The following is a 15,578-nucleotide window of genomic DNA, read 5'->3' as shown; positions in this document are numbered from 1 at the left end:
AAGGTAGTGGGAGCATAAGTGTTATGCTTGTAAGGACATAATCATTGTTCTAGTGGGAGCATAATCATTATGATAGATGTTGCGAGTTAGCAATGCTATTTATAGGAAACAAAGTTTTGATTTGCAAAGTTGTAGAGTTTGAAAAGTAGTTTTGCTATAGTAAGGGAGAGGATACTTATACTTTATTTCGAATCTAAAAGTTTAGATTGAAGTATTAATCGAACTTAGTCATGAGCATATATGAATAGCGAGTTGAAATGTTTCAACATTGGAAATTCCATATATGGAAATAGTATAACGAAAGATTGGGAAAGTATCATATATTTATTATGAATCGTATCCCATATGCTTTGGGTATAGGATCGATTGCATATGTTATAATTTTCACCTGTTATGATTTTCCAAATGCCTAGGGAATTAAGAGGGAAAAAGGACCAGAACCGGATATGACTAAAGTAATTAAACAACTATCAAGGAAGGTCTAAGGTTCACTAAGGATTAGTTGCTTGTGGGCAGTTGGAAGTATAGTAATGGATGGATCATATTGAAATAATCATGAATAGATGGGATTCTATTAAGAATGAATTGTCATATGGAAAATATGGGAATGTTTCCATAATGGGAGTCGGATATTAAGAACCTATGTGTAGAAACTTTCATGCAAGAAGGATGTTCAAAGGAATGTACTTTGAATATGAGACTTCGTATCTATGGAATTGTCTTGTAACAATGTCCAATGGAATGTTTTGTAATTGGCAAAGTCTCTATGACTTTGTTGCCTAGCATTACAAAATGATCATTTCATGATAGCTTAGAATCTAACACATTCTAATAGTGGAAGAATTTGGTATTCTTACACTTATGATAAGGATTTGGAACTGTGAAATGAGCATCATTGGAAATGTGCTCAATTGATCTATTTCACAAAGTAAGGAACATAGGTAAACAATTTATGCATGCTTGGAGCATGGGATAACTTTTGTTTTAATTCAAGTATTAAGTTGATTAGTCAAAACAATATACAATGAATAAGTCAAATTAATATGGTGATTAAATAATAAGTGTTTTATTTATATTCAAAAGTTTTGAGACCATAGTTAATTAGATTGTTCTTGTGTTTCACTTTGCATGTTTTACTTCCCGAATAACTAGGTTATTCAAACATCCACAGTCAATCATACTTTGGGAGTAAGTAATGAGGTAAGGTTGTCATGAATCCGATTGTAGATTGTCTAAGTGTTTAGACATAGCACAAGTTTGATGTAGTGTTCATGAGTACCCCTGAAATAAGAATTTGATTATTGGATTAAACCCATACTCACTTGAATCATTTCATGGATTTTATCACGAGTGATTGTGAGACGATAATATATTATATTCTTGAAATGGAGACATATGAGTTGTTGTTTACGAGTCGGTTGCGCATTGATAATACGTAAACGCATCAGTAACTTGATGTTATAAAACGTATTGTTATGTGTGATTTGATGAGTAAATAGTACAAGCATATGAGTCAAAGTTTATATGTTCCTTTTACCCAAAGTGGGATAAAAGCGATATCTGTGGGCCCCTCGATGATTTAGTGATGACATCCTAAGCGCTTGGCCAAGCCTGGACTAAGTTGATGTGTTCAATTGTAGTCTTTTGTTAGTCGTCATAAATCGGAAATCGGGAAAAAACACATGGACATAGAGAATGATTGTAATCCATGTCTCAGTCCATATGGTATCTTGTAGAATGGAGGAATATTTGATCCCTTATCTAAATCACGCGATTCTGATATGATAAGAGTCCGACTGCGACTTTTGAGAGCTACGATTGCTAATCGGATTCTGAAGTTGTACTTGCAATAATAATTATTAGACTTATCCAAGTGGAGACTGTTGGATTAGGTGTCTAAGCCCATAACTATAATTGGTATGTACTTGACCCAATAATAGCATTGGTCCTTTTGGGTTACCTTCACCATAGCAATTTGATAGGATGAATTATGCAGAAAGAGGTTTATTATGGTTTATTTATATATTATAAGAATAATATATTAACTGAGAAATCATATTATTTAATTAGTATTGATCAGAAATTAATCAAAAATTAATTTAATTAGTATGTAATTAAATCAGTAGTAGTTGTAGTTTGGGTTAATAGACTCTATTGGTATAGGGTGGACGAAAACTATATGAAATTCCATATAGATTTCGTCCATGGGCTTACTATAAGGGATCCATGTGTTAGTTAGGGCCTAAGCAAGGGAAATTAGGGTTTCCACTTGAAACCCCTAATAACTAAAGTATATAAGAAACCCCAAGGCACACAAAATTGGCCCCTATGAGTTTCTAAGAGAACCCTAGCCGGTTTTGAGGCCTTCTCTCCTCTCTCTTGTTCTTCGTTGTTGCTAGTGGTGTTTGTGACTCCATTAGAGGTGCAACAATTGGGGCACTAAGCTCTTGAAGGTCAAGATCAATTCAACAACAAGAAAGGTAACATCTAAACCCTATTTTATGTGTCAATTTACCCGAAAAATGGTATGCTAGCTGTTAGGGTTTATGCTTTGGATGATTATTTGCATGTATAACTTGAGAAAAACTTAGATCCAAAGCATTAAGGTTGCATGTACACCATAGGAATGGTGTAGTGCTCAAAACCCATCATAAATGTCATATCTCTTCCCTGTTATTTCTCAAGTTCAGCAACCACCACATTTTACCACCATCAACTACCACCTATCACAACCTAAAACTGCGACATGTCACTCCTATTTCTCTCCCACCGCTTATTTTAGAAGAGAGGCCTTATGTCCGACCAACATTGAACACATCCCACATTTTTCCTTCCCAAAAAAATTGATGGCCCCCTTGAAATTGATAAACTTATAAGCTGAAATCAAATCTAACGAAACCTTAAACCTGAAAATCAAACTATAAACTTGTAAATCGAAACCCATAAGTTGTAGGAGCAGAAAGAAGATTCAAATCACTACTAGAAAAACAGTCTTTTACGACGCTCATTACGCATCGTAAAAGGCTCAGAGGACGCGCAAATGCACGTCAAGGAAGACACTGTCATAAAGAGAAACGATGCGCATTTACGACACTCATTTATGACGCGCAATTACGACGCGCGTTTACGACACGCAATGCGTATCAAGGAAGGCCCTGTCATAAAGGAAGACGACACGCATTCACGTGTCGTAACCTTACGACGCGCGTGTTAATGACACGCAATGCGTATCAAAAAAGCCCCCGTCAAGAAAGGCCATGTCATAATGAAGACGACACACATTTTTGCGTATCATAATTTTAAATGTTTAAAAAAATATTATTTATAGATTTACTTATTTTCAAATTAAATTTGTATTTAATGTTTCATAATAGAAAATAAAATATCATATACAAAAAATAGAATCCATTGCATAAATTTAATGTCATACAAATAATCGTTCCATGGAAAGATAACACAAATCAATAGAAGTTGTAACAAAAATTTACAAACAAATTAGATACAAAAAATACAATCCATTGCCCCTTTGCTTATTCAAGATCAACCTACAAGTAGCTAACTAATCTATACAAATTCACCCTTGTTTCTAATCATTTTCATAAATACTTTACAAACATAATTCATCCATAGTACCTGAACTATAGTTGCAGCCTTGTTTCTTCTTCTTCTGAACTCATCTCTTGCAATCATTGCTCTAAGCCTAGTCTGAATAGATACAACAGCTCCTTGTCAATTATGTGAAAATACAACCGAAGAGTGGCCTACCTTCATAATAGCAATAACTAACGAAGTAGGAATGAAAGAGAAGGCAATACTCACAAATACAAACATTTCTTCTTTAGTTCTTCACATTCTTGCACTGCCTCATAAGCTTTACCATCCTACATCAATGTAAAATAAAGGCATTAAATGTTAAATCTATTGTGAAAATATATAATATATAAGAAAGGAAATCAAATAATTACCTTACAGTGTGACCTTGCCAAATTAATTGAAATCAAATTAATTGATAAATCAAATTATACGATATAGTTTCGAATGTGTATTAAATGGAATGTTCTTTAACAAATGAATAAATAAATACATACCGACAATCTTTTAGATGAAAGAAGGCATCAGAATTAGATGTTAGCAACACCAGGTATGTATCATCCTGTAACAATCACTAGTGAGTAGTGAAAAAAATATCATAAGAAAAACTTAATTAAAGTTTCTCTCACTTACATCAAAATAATGAACATAAGCATGTAGAAAGGGCATGGAATTGTATCTTGGTAAAAATATGGGGGAGAATGACTCAGATGTCCTGCATCAAACATGTAACATTTCACACACACACAATTAATATGGAAAATAAAAAGTGATGGCATAATGAACTTGCCTAAAAGATTCAAATGACATGACAAAATTAGCAAGAAGCAGCATGTCATCAGGATGGAGTTGTGCTTTCTATGCACCTACAAGACTCACAACCTACATTTGAAGAAAATAAATTACATAAAAGAAATCCATTTATGAGGTAAAAAGAAAAAAAAAAAAGAAAAAACCTTGTATTTACTCATGAGCATTGAATAGATGACGCCTGAATTAGAAACATCTTGCAAGATAGCAGCAACTGCTTGCCTTGTTGCACAAGGAAGGGGAAGATAGGTGTATGCATGAAGAAAAGAGGCAGGGTTCCTGAAAAAAACAACAACAATGAAATGCATAATTTTTGGTTTTGTAATTTGATGGAATACTGACATTGTTATAATTTTGAAAATAAAATAAGATCAAACGAACCAACCTAAAAGAGTGGAAGAGGGAAGAGAAAACAACATCTATTCCTCTAAGTAAAGGCGTCATATCAAACTTTGGATTGTTCTCAAAATATCTACTTACAGACTCTGTGAGTATAAGCACCATCTGCATCCCATGTAAAATGATATATCTCAAAACTCAAATGTATAAAATCATATAATAATGATAATAAGAATGTAAAATACAAAAAGGTACCAACCTGGCCATAAAGAAGTTCCAGTTGACTACGTAATGACTCATAAGGCTCTTCTGTACAACTTATGCAAACTAAATGAATTGGTCCTTTTACAAGAAAAGCCACCTGTCCACCAAAAAAGGAAAAAAAACCATATTTGGTTTTAGTATATTTTGTTAAAACTACAACATATCTTATCTAACCTGGTGTTTTCCTGCCCTAATCAAATGAATCCGCTCGCCCCTGAAAAAAAAAGAGATCAATGAACCAAACTATTAGAGTTAAGAGAAAATAAATATAGAACAACAAGAGTAAATCCACCTGTATAAAAAAAAAAATAATAAGCGATGGTGATATGTATTTAATATACCCGTGTTCAACAGAGGAAATAATGGCTTGTAGAGTTGCTGAAAATCCTGCTACCTTGTGTTCATTTCCATATCTTGTGAACTGAGCTCTTTCCCATTTTAAATGCCTTCAGCTTTTGAGCTGAATCCTTATACCCTTCACCCGGAACCAATTCATCAAAAACTGAATCAACACAAGTCATTATATTAGAAATCTACTGAATATTTGTTTCTTGTTATATACTGTTTTGAGTTTTGAGTGATTTCAGTGTTTACAAGACCGCTGCAAACATAATAAATTATTTCATATTTCAAGAATATTATATATTTTTTATTTTTTTAGAAAAAGTAATTTATATATATATATATATATATATATATATATATATATATATATATATATATATATATATATATTTTGAAAGGGATTTTTGTACCTTCGGTGACTGGCCATTACACCTCACCCAGCATGCTTGGACATCTTCACAACTTCTATACACTCAGTTACGGATCCAATTTGGTTAACCTAATAACAGTAAACAATAGAATTAAGGGCAAAATTTAAAATAATAAATAAATATGTGGGAGAAGCTATAGCCTTCATTTCTTTTGAAGCTATACCAAATGGTTAAATTTTATATGCAATTTCAGTAACAACATAATGTTAAAATATGTGGGAGAAGCTATAGAAACTTGAATCTTGAATGTGATAGGTTTGACTCACCTGTTGACCAGCCTTGACTGATATTTGACCTCTCAAAGAGAATATTTGATCTCTGTTATCCATCATGTTAGCAGGACTAGAAAACAGATCAGAATCACCACCCCTTGAGAAGAAGTTGTTTGCAGGTTGAATGGCTGACCGTTTGACCGACTCATACTCACTTCTCAATTGGTCATACATCTCATCCAGTTTTCTATTTTGCCTGTTAGCAAAAAATAAAAACATTGATGTAAGTAAAAAACACGTATAGAATAGTGAATAGTCCATCAGGTTCCTAACAAAACATCAACTTTAAACAGACAAAAAAAACTTTTTACGGATGCTATTTTCAATGATAAGGGCATTTACGTCTTTTTACCTTACAGGAGACCTACTTGGGCTTCTTCCATCAACAACTCTTCCTAAAATTACCAATTTCAAAAGAAGCACAAATCTCCACCCAAAGATTGGTGGATAGAAGATATAGCAGACCTTAATATAGACCTATTCAGATGTGTCATTAATACTATAAGGTCAACAGACATGATTCCACCAAAGCTTATAGGTGAAGCTTTGCATGTTTATGCATGTCATTGGCTTCCAGATGTTACAAGCGGTAGATCTGATCGGCCTAAAACATCAACATCTTCTCAAATCACTCAAGAAGAATCTTTAAACAGAAAGAAACAACTTGAGATAATTGTAAGCCTTATTCCAGAAGATAGAGGATCAGTTTCAGTTCGATTCCTACTGAGACTCCTTAGCATGGTGAGTATTTTAGGGGCATCTCCATCCATACGTATGATACTCATTAGGAAATGTAGCTTTTAGTTAGAGGAGGCAACACCAAATGATTTGATATTATTATTACCTTCACATGATCATGACTCTTTTGGTGATCATCATCAAACTTATGATATTGATTTGGTAATGGCTGTCTTGGAGGGTTTTATCATACAATGGAGAAAATCATATTGTAAAGATGAAGAACAATCAATGATCTTGATTTCAAAAATTGCATAACTTATAGACTCTTATCTCCAAATTGTCTCCACAGATGCAAACATGTCATGATTTTCATAATCTACAAAATCCAAGAAAAAGGTTGTTACTACTTAAGGAATAGGACAAAAGAAAAGATATAAGAGCAGTGGTCTGCACCTTGTTGTAAAAAGATACAAGTGCATAAGCTTCATATGACGATTGTTATCTGTTTTACCCCTGTCCATGTTTCCTTGAAGACCCCCTACAGATTACAAGAAAATGTAAAAAAAAGAAGTAACAAAAATGTAACAAAAAGAAGTAATAAAAGCCTAGTTTTTTCATCAGCATGTTCCTCAAACTCATGAGCACGAAAAATATGAATTTATCAAGAACACTAGTTAAGCTTTCAATAATGCTCTTCCAATAATTAGTTGGATATATTTCTCATGAACCCTGTGAGGGTTGCATCTGGAGAAGGATTTGGAGAAACAATCCTTTCATCTTTGGGAGAAAGTGGTTGATTATACAAATAAAGAACTAATGAAAAACATATATGAAAGGGGAAATTAAGATGAATAGAATTTAATAGCCAACAAGTACCTTATCCATGCAGTTAGCGATTATGGTTCGTAGTTGTTGATCGACGTTACAATCAAGGGAGTTGTAGTTGCCGAACCAGTTAGTGTGAGGCTCGATGTGGAAGAAATTGGACTACGGATCTACTTGCTTCACCTTTGTGATTTCATAGATGTGTTTTAGGGTTACGGTTGATGCAGCAACACGACCTGCACGCCCACTCCCGGAGTCAATTCCACCAACGTTTTTAAGAAATCGGGTCACTAAAGGGAAACAAACACTCATCTCAAAAGTTTGTCTTTGAAAACATCACAGTGCCAGCGATCAGGTCTTCCAATTTGTATTTTTGGGTGCAAGCGTTGACTTTGTACTGACCTACTACCACCGGTGGTCCAGGTATTCCTCCGCCAGCTGGGATGGTGAGACGGACTGTCGACACCATGGGCCGACGGCCCGACGCATTAGACTTTCCTTTAGGGATGCCATTTGAATAAAATCCAAACCTGAACAAAAAAAATTGGAACAGTAATATGAAAAAACCCTAAATCCTTAATTGCAAGAGTAAGAAATTAAAGGAGAATAATAAGAGAGTGATGTATGTACTTGTTCTAGAGTGTGAACGAATCAAAAAATCAATAGCATAACTGATGGAAAATGGGAGAGGAGAATTAGTGGGGCTTTTGATTTTTGGGATTTCATTTCCCTCCTTAGGTATACAGAGATGCTATATGGATGGAGACGCGTGTTTCATTAAAATATTATAAAACGGCAGGCCTAGACGACACACTATTTATAAAAGGTTCCCTCCGTGTTTTTTTTAGACACAAATTTAAGGGCACGCCAAAATACGTGTCCTCTATCCTTCAGTTTTTGGAAACCTAACATTATTTTTATGGACACACAAGAATGCGTATCCTAAATATGCGAGTGTCATTGTTTGTGCGTCATTAAAGGCTATTTTTCTTGTAGTGAATCGATGCATTGGGGGTCACCCTGAATCCCACTACTATCAAAGAACCTCACATTGATGATGTTGACCTCCATCAAACATGAAGAATCGGATCTGTAACAACCAACCCTTCATCTTGCACACTTCATTTCTTGTGTTACTGATCCCCAAACAAGTGTTGGAGCTCGATCTAAAACCCTAGGCGGCAACGACATCTCTATATTTGTGTGGAACCCGGTGGAAACCACCTCTCCGCCTCTACGGTACCATTGATTTGGACTTTTCTTCTATTTATTTCTGACAACATCTCCATCAATGGTTTGGATTCAAAGAAAGGTGACAAGAGCCATGACCCATGTGATAGCAATGACGATGTAACAGTCGGAATTCAGGTAATTACTTTTCTTTCCCTTAGAATGAACTTTCTTTGCGAAAAGGGTCCCTACATACGCTGGGCATAGATAAGTGTACGCTTAGCGTACTAGGGGAGGCTGGTCATGGGCATGCACCAGGTACGCGGGGAGTACGTGGCTCAAGACTAAAACCCTAATTTTAGGGCAAGGCCCTTATTTAAACACTCTTATGTTGCTTGGACCTTACCCTAGACAGCCTTCAAAGTCTATTATTATCCCAAATCCTTAGATTTGCATGAGAGTGTAATCTTTGAGATTAAAAGTGTTTTAGTGGCCATTTTAGTGGGTTTATAAGAAGGAGAAGGTGGTGATCAAGTCTTCGATGTTATTGAGCTTCTAGATTCTGCATCTAGTTCATCTTGAGGAACTTCTGGAGGTAAAAAGTCTAGACCTTGCTATCTCTTTTGCGATTTTGAGTTAGGGTTTGTTGTGAAGTCCAATTTTAGTTCATGGAACCTTTCTTGTGAGTTTGAGCAACTCCATAGGCTAGAAATGTTAGATCTAAGCTCCTTGGACATGCTTGATGCGTAAAAATGCCATATTGAAGGTTGTATTAGGACCATGCATGAGTTTAAGGTCTTAAAAGTTGTCTTAATGGGAATAATGAAGTATTGGGGTCCCATGTGGCATGTAAGGGCATAAAGTTGCCAAATTTATTCCCTAGGACACCTTAATAGACTCAGATCTGGAGTTAGACGTTGAGGTCCCAAGTATTAAGCACTTAATGGACTTTTGTGTTGGATTAGTGTCTAAGTCCATAACTATTTTGGTATGTACTTGACCCGATGGTGCATGGTCCTTTTGGGTTGCCTTCACCAAAGCAATTTGATAGGATGAATTATGGAGAGAAAGGATTAATTATGATTTATTATGAGAATAATATATTAAAGGAGAAATCATATTGTTTAATTAATATTAGTCAAGAATTAATAAGAATTAAGTTTGTGGCTAAAAGACATTAGTTAAACTTAAGGGACTAGAACTGTCAATTGTATGATAGTTGAATATTAAGCTAATGGACTCCATATTAAAGGGGTGGATGAATTCTATGGGGAAACCCATTAGAAATCGTTCTAGGCCTTTAAGGAAGGAGTCCATGGGTTGCTTAGGACCTAAGCATCCAAATTAGGGTTTCCTTGTTTGATAACCCTAATAGCCTCATTATTTAAAGATCCCTAAAGCACCAAAACGTGTGGAAGTAACTCCTTAGGGTTTTGGACGGTTTTGGGCAACCTCCTCTCTCCTCATTCTTCATCCTCTTGCTCTTGGTGTTTGTGAGCCATTAGAGGAGTGACAATTGTGACTCTAAGCTTTCTAAAGTCATTACAAGGAGAATTTGAGATTGTTATTACTACATAACAATCAAGGTAAGATCTAAAAACCCTTTCACATGTTAATATGATTAATTGTATGCTAGAACTAGGATTTAAAGTCTTGGATAAATTGCATGTACAATAGAGAAACCTAGATCCAAGCATTAGGGTTTTCATGAGCACATAGGATTAGAGCATTATGGCTAAAACCCATCAGTGGTATTAGAGCATAGATTGGTTTCTATTGTATTGATGCCTTGTTTGTTTGTTCAAGCTATAAAATCGATTTTTTGTCCCCCCTGTCTGATGAACGCGGCGAGTTCCAATGTGGACTCGGCGAGTACCTCCAACTCGGCGAGTCCATAGAGGAACTCGGCGAGTTCGAGCATCAGAAGGAGGCAGTTTCGGGATTTCTTGCTGTTTTACTCATGGATATTTGCCTTATCTGTTTTAGGTCATTAAAATCCGATTTTAAACATATTTTTGAGTATATCCTTAATTAAAAAAAAGATAATTACCAATTGATTAGATAATAACTTCCTTATATGATTAAAGTTTGATTATTTGTATTAATTGGGTAACTTATCTTGCAACAAATTGATTGTAGGTCAAATTTATATAATCATTAAATTAATTGTTTAATTTAAATTATTTGCTATTTGATCCTTTGTGTTTTGAAAAGTTTCAAACTTGCCCTCAAGTTTTGGAATTTAAAAGTTGATTAATAGTCTAATTTAGAAATGTTAAATTCTAAAACCCTAGTATTGTTTTGAAAAGTTCAAATCACACCCTTATGGTTTTATTAATTAATTAAGGTGTATAATTAAATGAGATTTAATAAATCCATAAAGTTTAGGTTCACATTTAGTTAAATTAAAAGTGTAATTTATTAAATTAGACCACCTAGTATTTTAAAAGTGTAAAATACACCCTATACTATATATAACATTAAAAGTCTAACATTATATATATGTATGAGTAAAAGTCAATCTTACCGTTAGTAGGCCTCATTCACGAAGCTGATCTATAAGGGGTGTTTAAGGAAATTGCCTATAAAATGGCGATTGAATAGGTATCCACTCTTACCCACCGCACTCTTGACTAGTGGAGGGTCGTTAGCCGAACGGGTAGGATAGGACAGAAACCTTCCATTATAACTATAATGAAGTACAAAAGTAACTAAATATTTTTTTTACAAATTCCCAATCTTAGTTACTCTAGACAAAAGTGAATTGATGCAATTCCATGAAATTACACTTTGTACCCTTGCGAAGACATTTAGTGGAGCGTGTGTGGTTAACCGGCACACTAAATAGGTCTAAGCAAAGGCAACTCAATGTTTGTCATAGTTCGGTGGAGCGTGTGTGGTTAACCGGCACATCAAATAGGTGACTGTAACATGTGGGGGCACCATGTAAGTTTGCATGGTTATTCACACCCGCTTTGTGATCCTCGGTATCCCAGTCACAAACTAAAGGGGCATATCGAGATTTAAACATGCCATTGAAATGTTCAATGAATCTCAAAAGATCTAGGAATTTTCAATGGATTTAAAACTTAAATTTCTTTTTCGTTTTTCTTGGTGGAAATTGGTAAATCGTCATTTACCTACCTTCAAATATTTTGCAACTAGATTATGGCATCCCTTTTCTAGGTTGTAGTGTATTGTGTTGGATCCTAGCCTCGATGTTTCATTTGGGTGTCACATCGAGGATTCTCATCAACTAACTTGAATTTGTTTTCTCCCGTTTTTTAGATGTCAAAGTATGACAACTATGGTATTCCCAAATCCCGTGGAACAAGCTTTCCACATGAAGATGATATTCCACGATTCGATCGAGGAACAAGAGATCATGCTTCACTTCCTCCACCTCCTCCTATTATTCTCCCTAACCCACAAGTTCGAAAGATTGAAAAGTTCAAACTCACTCAAGCCCTTTTGGCAAGTAAACATGAAGAAGGAAAGTCGGTGTGTGCACACGTCCTAGAGATGAAGTCACACATTGATAGATTAAGAATGTTGGGATCTGTTGTCTGTGAGGAATTAGCTGTTGACTGGGTTCTTCAGTCACTTCCTAACTCATATAGTGAGTTCGTAAGAGAGTACTATATGATGAACCACGATGTAACCCTTATTGATCTCACCTATATGCTTATTGCTGCTGAATCAACAATGATTTGGCGCACTGGAAAAGCAAAGTTGATTAGTGGATCGGCCTTCCAGACCTCTATGGATATAGGCAATGGCAACGAAAGGCATGCCATGATCGAAAAGTTTGATCATAAGAGAAAGGCAAAGTCAGAAGTAGTTCCGTGTGCTATTCCAAAAGATTCAATTTGCTTTTATTACCAAGAGAAGGGGCATTGGAGACGAAGCTGCCATATTTACCTAAGAGATCTAAGAGATGGGAGAGTCAAAACGTATGGCTCTGCTTTAGGTAAAATCCATTAACTAACTCTTTTAAGTTCCTATTCTAGATTCTTAATACATTATGTGATAAGATTACATTTCGATGTCTTATAGGATCGAAAAAAAGAGAGGAAGCTTAAGGAAAGAAGTGAGCGGAATCTAATCGTGAAGAAATGGATTTCGATCGCATTACTTGAAGATTAGAATCTTGTGCTACTACTTGGAGTTAGAATAAGATTGCTAAGAAATATGTATTAACATAGTTTTTCAATTGAATTGCATTGTAAGGACAAATTTTTCCGCAATAAAATAAATTCTGATTTTATATTATTTATTTATCCTTGCAATGGCGTGTATGAAAAATTGATGTTTGTAAGTTTCTAATGGATTTGATTCTTAATTATGTTATTTGTGGAAAGGTCAAGAATTTACCAAATAGGGAAAGTTTTCTCATCGCCCAAGTTTCAATTGGATAGAAACTTGGAATCATACAACAAGTATTGCATGATGAATGAGAAGTTTCATATTTGGAAATTAGACTAATTCGTTGACAAAGTGTCAAGTGAAGGACTAGGAGATCAAGTACACAAGGTTGTGTGTTGATCAAAGCCACCACAAGAATGACAAAGATATTCGTCATGATTTACTAAAGGTTTAGTGGATATGATTATACTTATAAGGTTAAGTGTAATTCCGAGTTGATTTGAAAGAGTTTAAATCAATAGCAGAACGAATAAGAAGAATCAAGTAGGCAGAAAGATAAAAGTTTCTCTATACTAAGAAGAAGGGAGAGTACCTTTTATTATGTTTTATGATAGGTCTTAATGATTAAGAACCATATCTCAATTGATTCTCTAAGTGAGTGTTAGTACAATTGTATGTCTGAGAAGAGGAATCAAGAATTGAAGAAATTGTTAAATCAAGAAGTCAATCATACTTCGTTCCATAACAAGTCTTAGAGTTAAGATTGTGAAATTGAGTGACAAGTCTTGAGAAGGTTTATAAAATTCATCAAATGTAGAATTTGTAAAAAGGTTTTCTTATTCTTGCACATTTGAAATTGGTAAGTTGTGATGTCTTGGATTAGACAAAGACCAACGAGGACCAATTTTGTGAAGTGTTTTGTCTTGATAAAAGCTACACTAACTCTTGAATATTTGTTTGTCAAGAAATGTTTATTGACAAGAGAATCTTATATGTCAAGGAGTCAGTGGGAGCCTTAATGGTCTTGAAAGGGTTCAAGAACAAATCAAAATAAACCTTATCGAACATCACTAGCACACGACTTGAGGTTTACAACCTATCGTGTTGACACTATCTTGTTTCTGTGTCGTTCCAATCGAGTTAATTATGCATATGAGTTCTATGAGTTCTCATTTGAACGCATAAAAGGCAAGCACCTTGATCAATGAAAAGTACATTGATAGGAAAGGGTGAGCTACTTAACTACTTGGAAGACATGGTGAGCACTCGTGTTACCATAAGGCAAGAAATCAAGATTGAGAAGGTTCGGTCCATATGAGTTTGAATTTGTCGTAAACTTTGGTTTTGACAAATTCACATGGATAGGAACACATACACCATTAAAATCTAAGTGTCATAAGATTCCCTCCATCATGAAGATCACTGTGAGGAAATGCTTTCACTAAGAGAGATTTTAAAAAGATAGTGATTATGAAATTGTATTCTCAAATTCGATTATGGTTACGGTATCCCTTTCCATGATTCGAATTGTGAGATTTGGCAATTAGTATGAATTGTTTAGACACACATATGAGCTATCAAAGGCAAAGGTGTATAAGTTTAAGAAGCTTAGATAAAGGATTATCATGTCAAAGCTAGTGGGAGCATAAGTATTATGCTTATTTGATAATAATCATGATGATAGTGGGAGTATAAATGTTGTGCTTGTATGATTATTATGGAGAGTATTGCAAGTTAGCAATATTAATTATAGAAAACAAAAGTTATACTTTGCAAAGTCGCAAGGGTTGAAAAGTTGTTTTGCTATAATTAAGGGAGAGAATATTATGCTTCATTTCAAATCTAAAGGCTTAGGTTGTGGAATGTTAATAAATTAAGTCAAGGATACAAAGTGCGTTCTCAAATTTCGATTATGATTATAGCATCCCCTTCATAGTTCGAATTGTGAGAACGTGACACATAAAAATATTATGGCAAAAGATTGATAAAGTATCGTATATTTATGTAAGACATTATGTATCGTGTCCCATACGCTTCGGGTATAGGATTGATTGCAAATGCTATAATATTTGACCATTCTAAGATTTTCCAAATGTCTAACGCATTTAGAGGAAAAAAGGACAAGAATTGGTTTTGACTAAGATAATTAAACAACTATCAAAGGACGATCCGAAGCTCACTGAGGATTGGTCGCTTGTGAGTAGTTGGAAGTATAGTATTGGATGGACCATATCGACATTATTATGAATAGAAAAGGTTCTATTAAGAATAAGTTGTCATATGGAAAATATGGAAATGGTTCCATATTAGGAGTTGGATATTGAACGTCTATGTCTAGATTAGAAAATTTTATGCGAAAGGATGTTCAAGGAATGTATTTTGAGTGAGAGACATCACGTCTATGGAATTGTATTGTAACAATCTCAAATAGAGGACTTTGTAATTTCATTGGCGATTGTCATTGTGAATTTTGTGCTATGACGTTACGAAAGGATCATTGCATAAAATGTTAGAATCTAGCATATTCTATAAGTGGCAAGAATTTGATATTCTTTCACTTGTGAAAAGGATTGGGAGTTGTGAAATGAATATGATTGGAAATGTATTCATTTGATCTATTTCACAAAGTAAGAACCATAGGTAAACATTGTGTGCATGCTAAGAGCATGGGACAAGTGTTGTAATAATTCAAGTAAGGAGTTGG

At 34.7% G+C, this 15,578-nt stretch overlaps 1 pseudogene; it reads right to left on the bottom strand.

Moving 5' to 3' along the window:
• Positions 1 to 3,815: 3,815 nt before the first annotated feature.
• LOC145060188 (vacuolar fusion protein MON1 homolog) lies at positions 3,816 to 8,027 on the bottom strand (annotated as a pseudogene).
• Positions 8,028 to 15,578: the final 7,551 nt, after the last annotated feature.

The sequence above is a fragment of the Lactuca serriola genome, chromosome 6 (assembly GCF_051521515.1).
Source record: "Lactuca serriola cultivar US96UC23 chromosome 6, Lser_US96UC23_V15, whole genome shotgun sequence".
NCBI lineage: Eukaryota > Viridiplantae > Streptophyta > Magnoliopsida > Asterales > Asteraceae > Lactuca > Lactuca serriola.
The sequence above is the reverse complement of the archived record's forward strand: the minus strand, read 5'-3'. Positions and strand labels throughout refer to the sequence as shown.